Source organism: Zootoca vivipara, chromosome 7 (genome assembly GCF_965207765.1).
Source record: "Zootoca vivipara chromosome 7, rZooViv2.hap1.1, whole genome shotgun sequence".
Lineage (NCBI taxonomy): Eukaryota > Metazoa > Chordata > Lepidosauria > Squamata > Lacertidae > Zootoca > Zootoca vivipara.
In genome coordinates this window covers 69,694,948-69,705,257 of record NC_142590.1, presented here as the reverse complement: position 1 = coordinate 69,705,257, position 10,310 = coordinate 69,694,948, and positions in this window count along the sequence as shown.

Sequence of the window (10,310 nt, the reverse complement as noted above, 5' to 3'; positions counted from 1 at the left end):
TTGCATTAATCTTTACTTAAAATCCCCCAGTGCCAGCTGTCAGTTAATTTCCACTTACCTAGTGGTACCTGCCATTTTAACGTCAAGAAATGTTGATTGCAAATTATGGAGGAAATATATGCCAAAAGACATGCCCTGTGTACTGAGAAGGGCTTATAATACAGTACCCACAATGTCCAAGTTGGGTACTGAAAATTGTCCATTTTTTTAAAAATTATATTTTATTTTGACCAAGTAATCATCATAAATAAATAAGAATAAAAATGTGCACCCCACCACTGAGACCATTCCATTGTAACTATCCAACCTCCCAAAATTTTAACACCTCTTGCGATGGTTTAACCCCTTTCTGTTTTAACAGTACAAATTCTACAAACACCCTCCATATCTCCTCAAAATCATTTCTCCTGCATATTCCCTGTGTTACCTTAATGTTGCATGTTAATTTATCATTAATAGCTATGTCCCACACCTCTTTCTACCATTCTTCCGTTTCATATTCTGCTTGCCCCTTCCACTTCCTCGCTATAATAATTCGTGCAGCTGTCAATAAATTTGTGAGCAAGTCCTTCATAGCCTGTGAAGCTTCCACCGCATCATAAATTGATAATAATGCTACCTCTGGACTTTCAGTCAGCTTTAACCCAGTGCAATTTGTACATCTTACTCAGAATTGTCTACTCTTTTAGTGGTTCTCAGGCAGGAGTCTTTTCCACAACAGCTCCCGGGTCTGGAGAGAATATCGCTGCTTGATCCTGCCAATACCAAGGATTGAACCTGGAAACTTCTTCATGAAAAGCATGTGCTTTCCCACTGATATACAGTCCCTCCCCATTGTTATGGCTGGACCCAGTCCAGTATCCAATATAACAGGCTGAACCAGCTCTTGTTTATTCATATTCATATCAAACTGGGGTGCATGATTGTCCCTCTCCTTTAATCCCCACAGCAACTCTGAGGTTGGGGAGGCTGAGAGGCAGTGACTGGCCCAAGGTCTCCCAGTGAGCTTCATGGTGGAGTGGGGATTTGAACTCTGGTCTCCCAGGTCCTGGGCCAGCACTTTTAACCACTACACCACACTGGCTCTTGATGGCAGAAGCAGGGTAGAACGCATGCCGTTTCTGCTCTGTCACAGTGGGGTCACCCTTTGCCCTTTGTAAGCTCCCAGTATCACAGTACCTAAAAATGTGGTTCCATACTAATTTCAGCAGGGCCATGATCTTTTCATGGCGTATATAACTTGTGGAACCTTTTTCCGGGCTACATTTCCTTCTAGGGGCCACACGGCAAGAGCAGACGGGGCCAGAGGCAAAAGTGAACAGAAAAATGAATGTGTACCCTGTTTCTCATATTTTAAGACATACCCATAAAATAAGCCATAGCAGGATTTTTAAGCATTCAAGGAATATAAGCCATACCCCGAAAATAAGACATAGTGATAGGCGCAGCAGCAATGTCGGCCACGGCAGGAGGAGGAGGGAAAAAATAAGACATCCCTTGAAAATAAGCCATAGTGTGTTTTTTTGAGGAAAAAATAAATATAAGACATGTCTTATAATATGAGAAACACGGTATTTTACATACACTTCTCTCTGTTCTCCATCGAGGGCAGGAAGTGATAGGAAGTGGTATCGTTATCAGAGATGAAGGCAGGCAAAAACACTCAAAGGTGTGAAGCAGGAACACTGAAGGGTGCATAGCTGCCAAGTCTCCCGTTTTCCCCGGGAAATCCCCGTTCTTCCAGCTGTTCCTAGCTGAAAAACGGATTTTTTTTTTGTTTTTCCCCGGTTTATTCTGGTGCGGCAGCCATTTTGGAACTGGGCAAAGCAGCATCAAAAGTCACTTCTGAGCATGCTCCGCCCAGTTCCAAAATGGCGGCAGCGCTACTTCCGGCCCAGTCCCTTATTTCTCTGACAGCAACTTGGCAGGTATGGCAAGGGTGTGACCTTGGGAGGGTCTTCAGGACCAGGCAGAGGGGGCTAGAGGGCTTCTGTCATCCTCCAGGCCTGAGGTTCGCTACTTCTGTGTTCAAGCTGCTGCCAGACACCTTGCTGCAGTTTTGTTTATTTTCACCCAGACAGGGAAATACAGTGTTCATACACGCAAGGAACTAGCATCTGCATCTGACAGGGAAAGACAGGAAGAACAATGAGGTTACGCAAAACAGATTCCTAATTGGTGCATGCAAGCAGACAATTCTGCCCCGCTGGTTCCACAGAAGGGACAGACAGTGCAGTGGGAGAGAGATTTATGGCTTTTACATCAGGCTTACCTGAGCAGCTGTCCTGCAGGGGGAAATGGAAATTAGCAAACGGTACCAGTCTTCTGAACAAGAGTAGCGAGAACCCCTGGAACCAACAAAGCAAAAAATCCAAACAAGCCAACAACTCGAGTGTGCCTTTTCAGAGGACTACAATGGCAGCTCTGCTTGAACAACATCCCAAAAACAGCAACAAGACCAGCATGCTAATGTTATTTATACTGCTCAAGGACAGTATTACAACCTGCAAGAATATATATAAAAAAGATGGTCCTGACTTTGGGACATACAGAACGTTAAAGGAGCGGGAGCAGAAACAGCTTAGCCAATAAAGGAGCACAGCAAAGTCCATTAACCTCTGACTCTCCACACCTATGTCGAGGTGAGGGAGGAAGAGATGAACTATGTGGCTGCAGGGAACAGTGGATTCATCTTTTGGTCTGCTTCTAACTGCACTGTCGCCAAAGTTCAGCTCAGCCTTTTTACCAGTTCTGAGAAAGTAGTGGTAGGAATTGGTAGGAAAGCATTCTTAGGACTAATCAGTGTTTTTTTTTCTGGGGGGACACAAGGGTACACATACCCCTAAACATTTTGTAAATCTTTGTACTTTTGTACATTTACTGTATTTATTTTTCCCAATTTTGAACTATAAAATGATTCTCTTGAGTCAAAATGAGAGTACTCATAAACATTTTTTTAGGGGAGGGGAAAGCAGTGGGGCTGATAGCCACCACAAGAGCATGCTCCTATAGAGCTAGCAAATCAAATACTGTAAGTGGGTCTACTCTATACTATAGTAGTATACTACAAAGAGACACTCAGAAATCTAAGCAAACCAAGGTGATACTAGCGCAGTGCTCCAAATGTTGTTGGACTACAGCTCCCATCATCCCCAACCACTGGCCATGCCAAGGTGCAGCTGATTGGAGCTGGAGTCCCAGTTGGCAATGATCCTTTTCAGTGGTGGTGGAATGCCCTCCTAAGTGTCCCTATCGTTCTTAACTTTCATGAGGAATCTGCTTACACAGGCATTTGGTGGCTAATGAACAGCATTTGTGGCAATCTCGCGATCATTGGATGGAAGAATGTTTTTGATTGTAATTTCTTTTAAGTAAAACTGCTTTTAGAGGTTTTGAATTGTAATTGTGTTCAGAATCCCCCCCCCATTTTTTTAAAATAAATTGTGTATCTGTTTTATAAATTGCTGCCCTCCACTCCTTGGGGTGGAAGGGCAGGGTATATGAATTTGGTAATAATGAGTAACAGCATCTGGAAAGCCACAGGCTTTGGGCCCTTGGGCTGGAGTATCAAGTCTGAGATGTTGAACATGAGGCTCAACATATCCACCACAGTTAAGAAGCCCACTGGGAGACTTGTGGAAGCCAGTTTCTCAGCCCAATCTTATTTCACATGGGTTGCTGAGAGGATAATACTGAAGGGGAAACATGCAACAAAAAGTTGAGCAGTGCAACCTCGGAGGATGCTTGTGGGATACAGGGTAGTGACAGAAGATAGCCCCGCTGCTTTGAAATACCAAGGGTTGGCATGGCTTGACTTCATTTAAATAATTTTGAAAGGGGAAATTTGGCACAGGAGAATAGTCACCAGTATCCTCAAAGCATGTGCTTTAAGCTCAGCCCACCCTCACAAAGCCTTCCTGTCCTTGGATTTATCGCAGGGGGGAGCAATGTCAGGCCTAAAGGTGTGGTTAGATCGAGATTATGGAGAACCACTTGCCTTGCATTGTACAAGTGCCAAACTGTAAGATGTCAAGCAGGTACCATATAACTCATATTTGTCTACTCTAAATGCGCCTTCTGCTTATTATTTGGGGATAGTTCAGTTGATAGAGCATGGGTTCAAGCCTCACATTGGGCATGTTTTGGCCTACAACTCCCATGATCCCTAGCTAACAGGACCAGTGGTTGGGGAAGATGGGAATTGTAGTCCAAAACATCTGCAGGGCCGAAGTTTGGCGATGCCTGGACTAGAAGATCCTCATGGTACCTTGCAACTCTACAGTTCTACAATTCTGTGGTTCTAAATGAATAAAAGAAGGGCCACATGCTAGCACTTAGATGCCATGGAACTGAATTCTGCCTCACCACGTTGCACAAGCAAACCTCAGCATTCTCTTCTCCCAAAATTTGCTCAAGCATGTCTCCCAACCCACTGGGTGGAGAGTGGCAGGCAAAAGGAGGCTGTTGAAGCCCTGTTACATACACAGAAGTCCACTCCACACAGCCAGTCAACCTTGTGGGCAGTATCCAACTAATGGACCCTGTCAGTGCAAAGTTTTACACTTAGGCAACATAGCATCTTCCCTCTCCTGCTCCCCACATGCCTCTTAAATCTGTTCTAAGGGTTCCCCCAACCCTGCGGCACTGATTTGGAGAGGGTGAAGGGAGGGCTGGAGAGAGAAGGGAAAGTTCCATTGTGGAAGTGTAAATCCCTTATGGCATGTTCATTGGATACTGCCCTGTATTTTTATTTAAGAAGCCTCTGGGGGGTTATAGATATGCATAGCAGTTACCCATCCACTCCTACATCTATCACACACACCTCAAATGCTCCTATGAATCCACCACCATGTTGTTCTGACTCTACCCACAGAGCAGCCAACTCCAAGAGACCAGCTTTAATTCTGCCAATGTGAATTATTTTAAGCCCCAGACTAAATAAAATGGAAGGGATGCAAGCTGGAAGCTGAGGTCACTGTGATCTTTCTCCTACCAGAAATACCTTGTTAATAACATTCAAGAATCACTTCACAATTTAGCTAAAGAAAAAAGCTTTGTATGTAATACTTAAGAGCCGTTCTCTGGCATTTTGGGTATCGAAGGCATTTTAAATGTATAACAAGATGTTCAACATGCGTCTGAAGTGAGTGAAAGAGGGGAAATGAACTGAAACAGGCATAAGTGTGCCAGCATTGGAGTGCCAGCTTTTGGCTTTGGCAACAGAATTCTTCCTTTTTCAGTTCATTGAACGGAATCTACTATGAGCAAAGCTCTCACCCTCCACCCCCCGCCGCACATGTAATGTTTACAAGCTATTACTAGGTTATAATTCTGTACGTAGCACTTATTGTCTGCCTTCAGCAGAGATGCCAGTGAGCTTTGCACTAATGCTACTATCCAAGGGAGTTTGATCATAGTTATAGTCAACCTGTTCTTAGTAGAAAACCTACAATCCATGGGTCAAATTAGGGCCATGAGGTTGTGTTCCCCAAACCTTATCCACCTGTCCTACAACTGATATCATATATAATGTCAGGTACAGGACAGGTAAAGTCACAGCTACAAAGGAACAATCGGAAGCTCTTGGTTGTCCTTGACAAATCTGTATGTGGCAACTTTCACAAGCCCCGCTGGGATGGTATAGTAGAGCCCTGCTGAAAGCAGCATCAATCACATCCAATAGCATCAATCAATAGTACTTGTTAGTGGTGACATCAAGTCCCACTATGATCAGCTGGACTCTTCCTTTTGCAGCAATTTGAACTCAAGCCACACTGCAGAAGAAAAACGTGCTGGTCATTGTGATGCCATGTGATTGGCAGGTGAGCAGCCGCAACCACTTGTCAAAGTGGCCTGTCAAGGGTAGAAAAGCTCAGGATCTGGCTGTTCTCCATCCCTGGTTTAGTTTGAACGAATATGCATATGGGTCCTTGGAGCAAAACTCTTGGCTGCATTCCTCCTCCTCCACTACCTGAAAGTAAGCCATGGTTTAGCTTAGTGTTAAATCAGAACTGGTTTATGAGTTGTTCCCCCCCCCCCAAACTACAAGCAGTAACCCAGGAACGAACCTTGGCTACAGACCATGGTTTGTCTGAAGCAAGACAAACCAAAAGTTCAGGTTGACATGCAATACTGAGTCATGGCTTAGGATCGGGGAAAGGAATGAAGTGCCACAATTTTTGCTATGAATACAAATTCTGCATGAAAATTTGCATTAGCGGGCAGTTATTATTTTATCCTGTCTGATCAGCACAAGGATTACCACTAGTGCAAAAGCACTCCACCCCACCCCCAAATGTGCTCCCTAGAACAGATTTGGAGAACATGCAAGGAGAGGAAGTTCCATTGCAAGCAGACGGAACTACTTACTTATTACTATGTTGAATACAACCCTATGTTTCAATATGTATTGCTAAATGCATTCTCTCACAAAATAAATTCTGGTGCTTTTCAAGCCAAAAGCTACATCCGAACATTCAGGAAATGCAAAGGCGGATATGAGTCATGCTGTATCTGCACATCAGCAGTGGAGGCCCAGATAAGGTGAGTTCGTATAATAATTCACAGAGATTGAATTCCTCAATTATCCCTAGTCCCAAGCGCATTACTGCTACTGGACTGTCTCCAAAACAGAAAGGGAAGGTGATCTGCATTCATCAGGATGTTCTGTAACTCCATATTAGAGCATTTGGTTTGCGTGCAGAAGTTTCCACCCCCTGGTTGTTGTTTAGTCGTGTCCAACTCTTCGTGACCCCATGGACCATATCACGCCAGGCACTCCTGTCTTCCACTGCCTCCCACAGTTTGGTAGGTCTGTCTGAAAAATCCTGGAGAGTCAGAGCTAGATAAACCAATCATGTGACTTTGGGAGTTTTCTATGATCCTGTGTTCTGCATTCTAGAATAGTAGCCTAAATACTGTACCTATTTTCAGGCATCATCTATCTACTGGTTTCTGGCTGGGAAGAATTGTATCTTGCACCCAAGAGAAAATACGAGAGACAAACACACATGCTTGTTGTACCAAGCTCAGAGGGAGCACACTGCCAGCCAGTAACAATCCTTAAAAAATGTAAGTACAGGTAGTGCAGTGTTCTTCTTGTTGCTTTTTCTTTTCTTAATGGGGACTGGAGAAGAATTTGAGGCAGGATAGTCACAGGGAAGACACAGGCAACATGAGGCAGGATAGTCACAGGGAAGATACAGGCAACATGGACGGAGCAGCTACTTTTAAAGATCACAAAATGGCTCCAGCATTTTCCGCAAAGCAAGCATTTTAACAAATAACTGCCAGGTTTTTTTTGGGGGGGCATTATCTTCCTCTAGGAACAAGATACAGCACACAAACAATGCTGGGGAAACATCACTGCAATGTTAGCATAATGTGCATGCTTAAAAGAGAGGATTGAGGAAGACATCTACCCCCCACCCCCTTTTTGCAGGCCAAATGTAGCCACTGAATGAGTCTTTAGATCAGGGGTCGGCAAGGTTTACCTTACCTGGGCCAGTTCACTCCAGCGGAGATCCCTCCGCGGGCCGGATCACACGTGTGCTTGCAATTTCCGGTGTCTGCGTCAATGTGATTTCCGGCGCTGTGGAAGCGAGTCCCCGCACTGCACCAGTTTAGAGCAGCGCATGGGGACTCGCTGAGCGGGCGGCTTGGTTCGGGGGCAGCTCGTGGGCCAATTAAATTACCCGTGTGCCGCTTGTGGCCCATGGGCCTTAGGTTGCCTACCCCCACTTTAGATCATGGGTAGGCAAACTAAGTCCCGGGGGCCGGGGCCGGCCCAATCGCCTTCTAAATCCAGCCCGCGGACAGTCCATGAATCAGCGTGTTTTTACATGAGTAGAATGTGTGCTTTTATTCAAAATGCATCTCTGGGTTATTTGTGGGGAATAGGAATTCATTCTCCCCCCCCCCAAAAAAAAAATTTATAGTCCGGCCCCCCACAAGGCCTGAGACAGTGGAACGGCCCCCTGCTGGAAAAGTTTGCTGACCCCACTTTAGATACATTTGTTGTGAAGATTCCTGCATCTATGTGGATGAAGGAGCTTCTTATTCTTCCAAGACAGACAATCTGCATTGCTAAGAATAGGTTCCTTTCAGGCCATCTTCCTCCTCAGCAGGCTGTGCTGCCTATCAGTTTTCTCTTTTCATAGGCACACTGTTCCCCTCGCACCATGCGCCACCTTTACAGGTCACTTGGGCAGATTCCACGGTGCTATTTAATGTTCAAGTCCCACAGTTTAATTAGCCTGAACACACTTGGTAAGCCTCTATTCTTTGACACCTTACAGAACAGGAATAATTTTATCGTTCATCCACACACATCATTTTTTAAAAAACTCACACCCAGAATACCACAATGTATATATACCAACCTTCCTCTCTCAACTATTCCTGTGCAACAAGCTAAGAGCGTAGACTCACAATGATATAACCTATTCTACAGGTGTTAGGACTCGGGGATAGCATGGCCAGGCATGTGTTTCAGACAGGAAATGTCTGAGCTTTCCAATTAAAAGTTAATTGTCTTTGTCATTAACAGGCTCCCTCTGTTCATTTCCCCTGAAATTTGCTCAGCACTAGATCTTCCTTAATAAGCAATAAACACATAGCAGGGCACGCTGGTAGAATCAGATTTATGGGATTAGAAATGACTTTTAATACCTTCATCATAATCTTTTAATTTAGAGCAGACTCCAAATCAAATCGGCCTCACTTTCTACAATGAATGATAATTTATTTAGGGTTTTAGCCATGACAGTGGTACTTAGAAAGATAAATTCTTAAAGCAAAAATAATACTAATTATTCACCAAGAAAACCTCACCTGTTTTCTCCAAACAGGCATTTACATCGGAACGAACTGTGACATCTTCCCACGAAGTAGTCTTACTTTCGTAACAGTTCCTTCCCCCAAAAAAATCAGAGCCACACTATTTGTCTTACATCCATCCCATGAGGCAGGTTAGGCTGAGAAATTGGGTCTTGCTTGCCCAGAGTGATCTAATAAGCTCTTCAGCACAGGTTGACTTAAAGTGTTATTTTAAAGACTGAACGATGGAGAGATACAGGTGAAACTCGGAAAATTAGAATATCGTCAAAAAGTGCATTAATTTCAGTAATGCAACTTAAAAGGTGAAACCAATATATGAGATAGATGCATGACACGCAAAGCAACATATGTCAAGCTTTTATTTGTTGTAATTGTAATTATTTGTCGTTAGGTGGGTCAATTATAAATGGAATGTAATTAATGAAATGTAATAGCGATGTTTATCTTTGTATTATTGTAACTACTTGTTTTATTACTGTGGAATTTCCAAAAGAAAGCATTTGTAAAAATTAAAAGAAAAGAAAAAATAAGTTGCATTACTGAAATAAATGCACTTTTCGACGATATTCTAATTTTCCGAGTTTCACCTGTAAGAGAAGTATGCCGCTCTTCATATAAGCACATGTTGCAGAGGCATTGGTTGGTCAAATCCATTTTCTTTCTCCAAACATGTGCATTAAAGCACCCATCATAAGTTGCAGGATGCAGATGCACACTTAAATGTCCAAGTACTTCTGACTGGGCTACAAATCCCATAGCTAAACTATGGGATTCACCTCCACAAGATGCGAAGATAGCCACCAATTTAGACAACTTTAAAGGGGTTTTAGATCAATTCATGGGAGGCATCGATGGCTACTTATCATGATGGCTATGATCAGAGGAACCATGCCTGTGTCCCAGTTGCTCAGAAACGACGACTATCTTACTCATGGACTTCCCAGAGGCATCTGATTGGCCACTATGGGATACAGGCTATTGGACCAGACCGGCCTTTGGTTTGATCCAGCAGAGCTCTTCTTATACAACTAGGCTTCCTGCATCCAGATTGTCCTCTAAATCAATGCACTTCACTGGTTGCAAGGATTATTTCACATATTATGCAAAGGCAAGCATTGGTCAGTCAATAGGGACCACAGCCAATCACCACTTCCTGCCTAGTGTACCTGTTTGATGCAGGCATTTGCTAACTTATATGTCATTCACCTATATAGCTGTAAAAACAAAATGTGTGAAGTGGCTGTTAGCATATAGTGGATGGTTGGGAAGCATGGAAATCTGTGGTATCCATCACCAATTTGCAATTCATTTTAGGCATCTAGAACTGAAGCGCTGTGGAGTATACAGCACAGAACCACATTACTCTCTGGCCTCTCTTGTTTCATCTCAGGCCTGGTTAGTGGAAGCCATTAAAAGGAGAAGGTTGACACAATGGGGGAGATCTGTTTGAATTGCTTTTCCAGGGATTACAT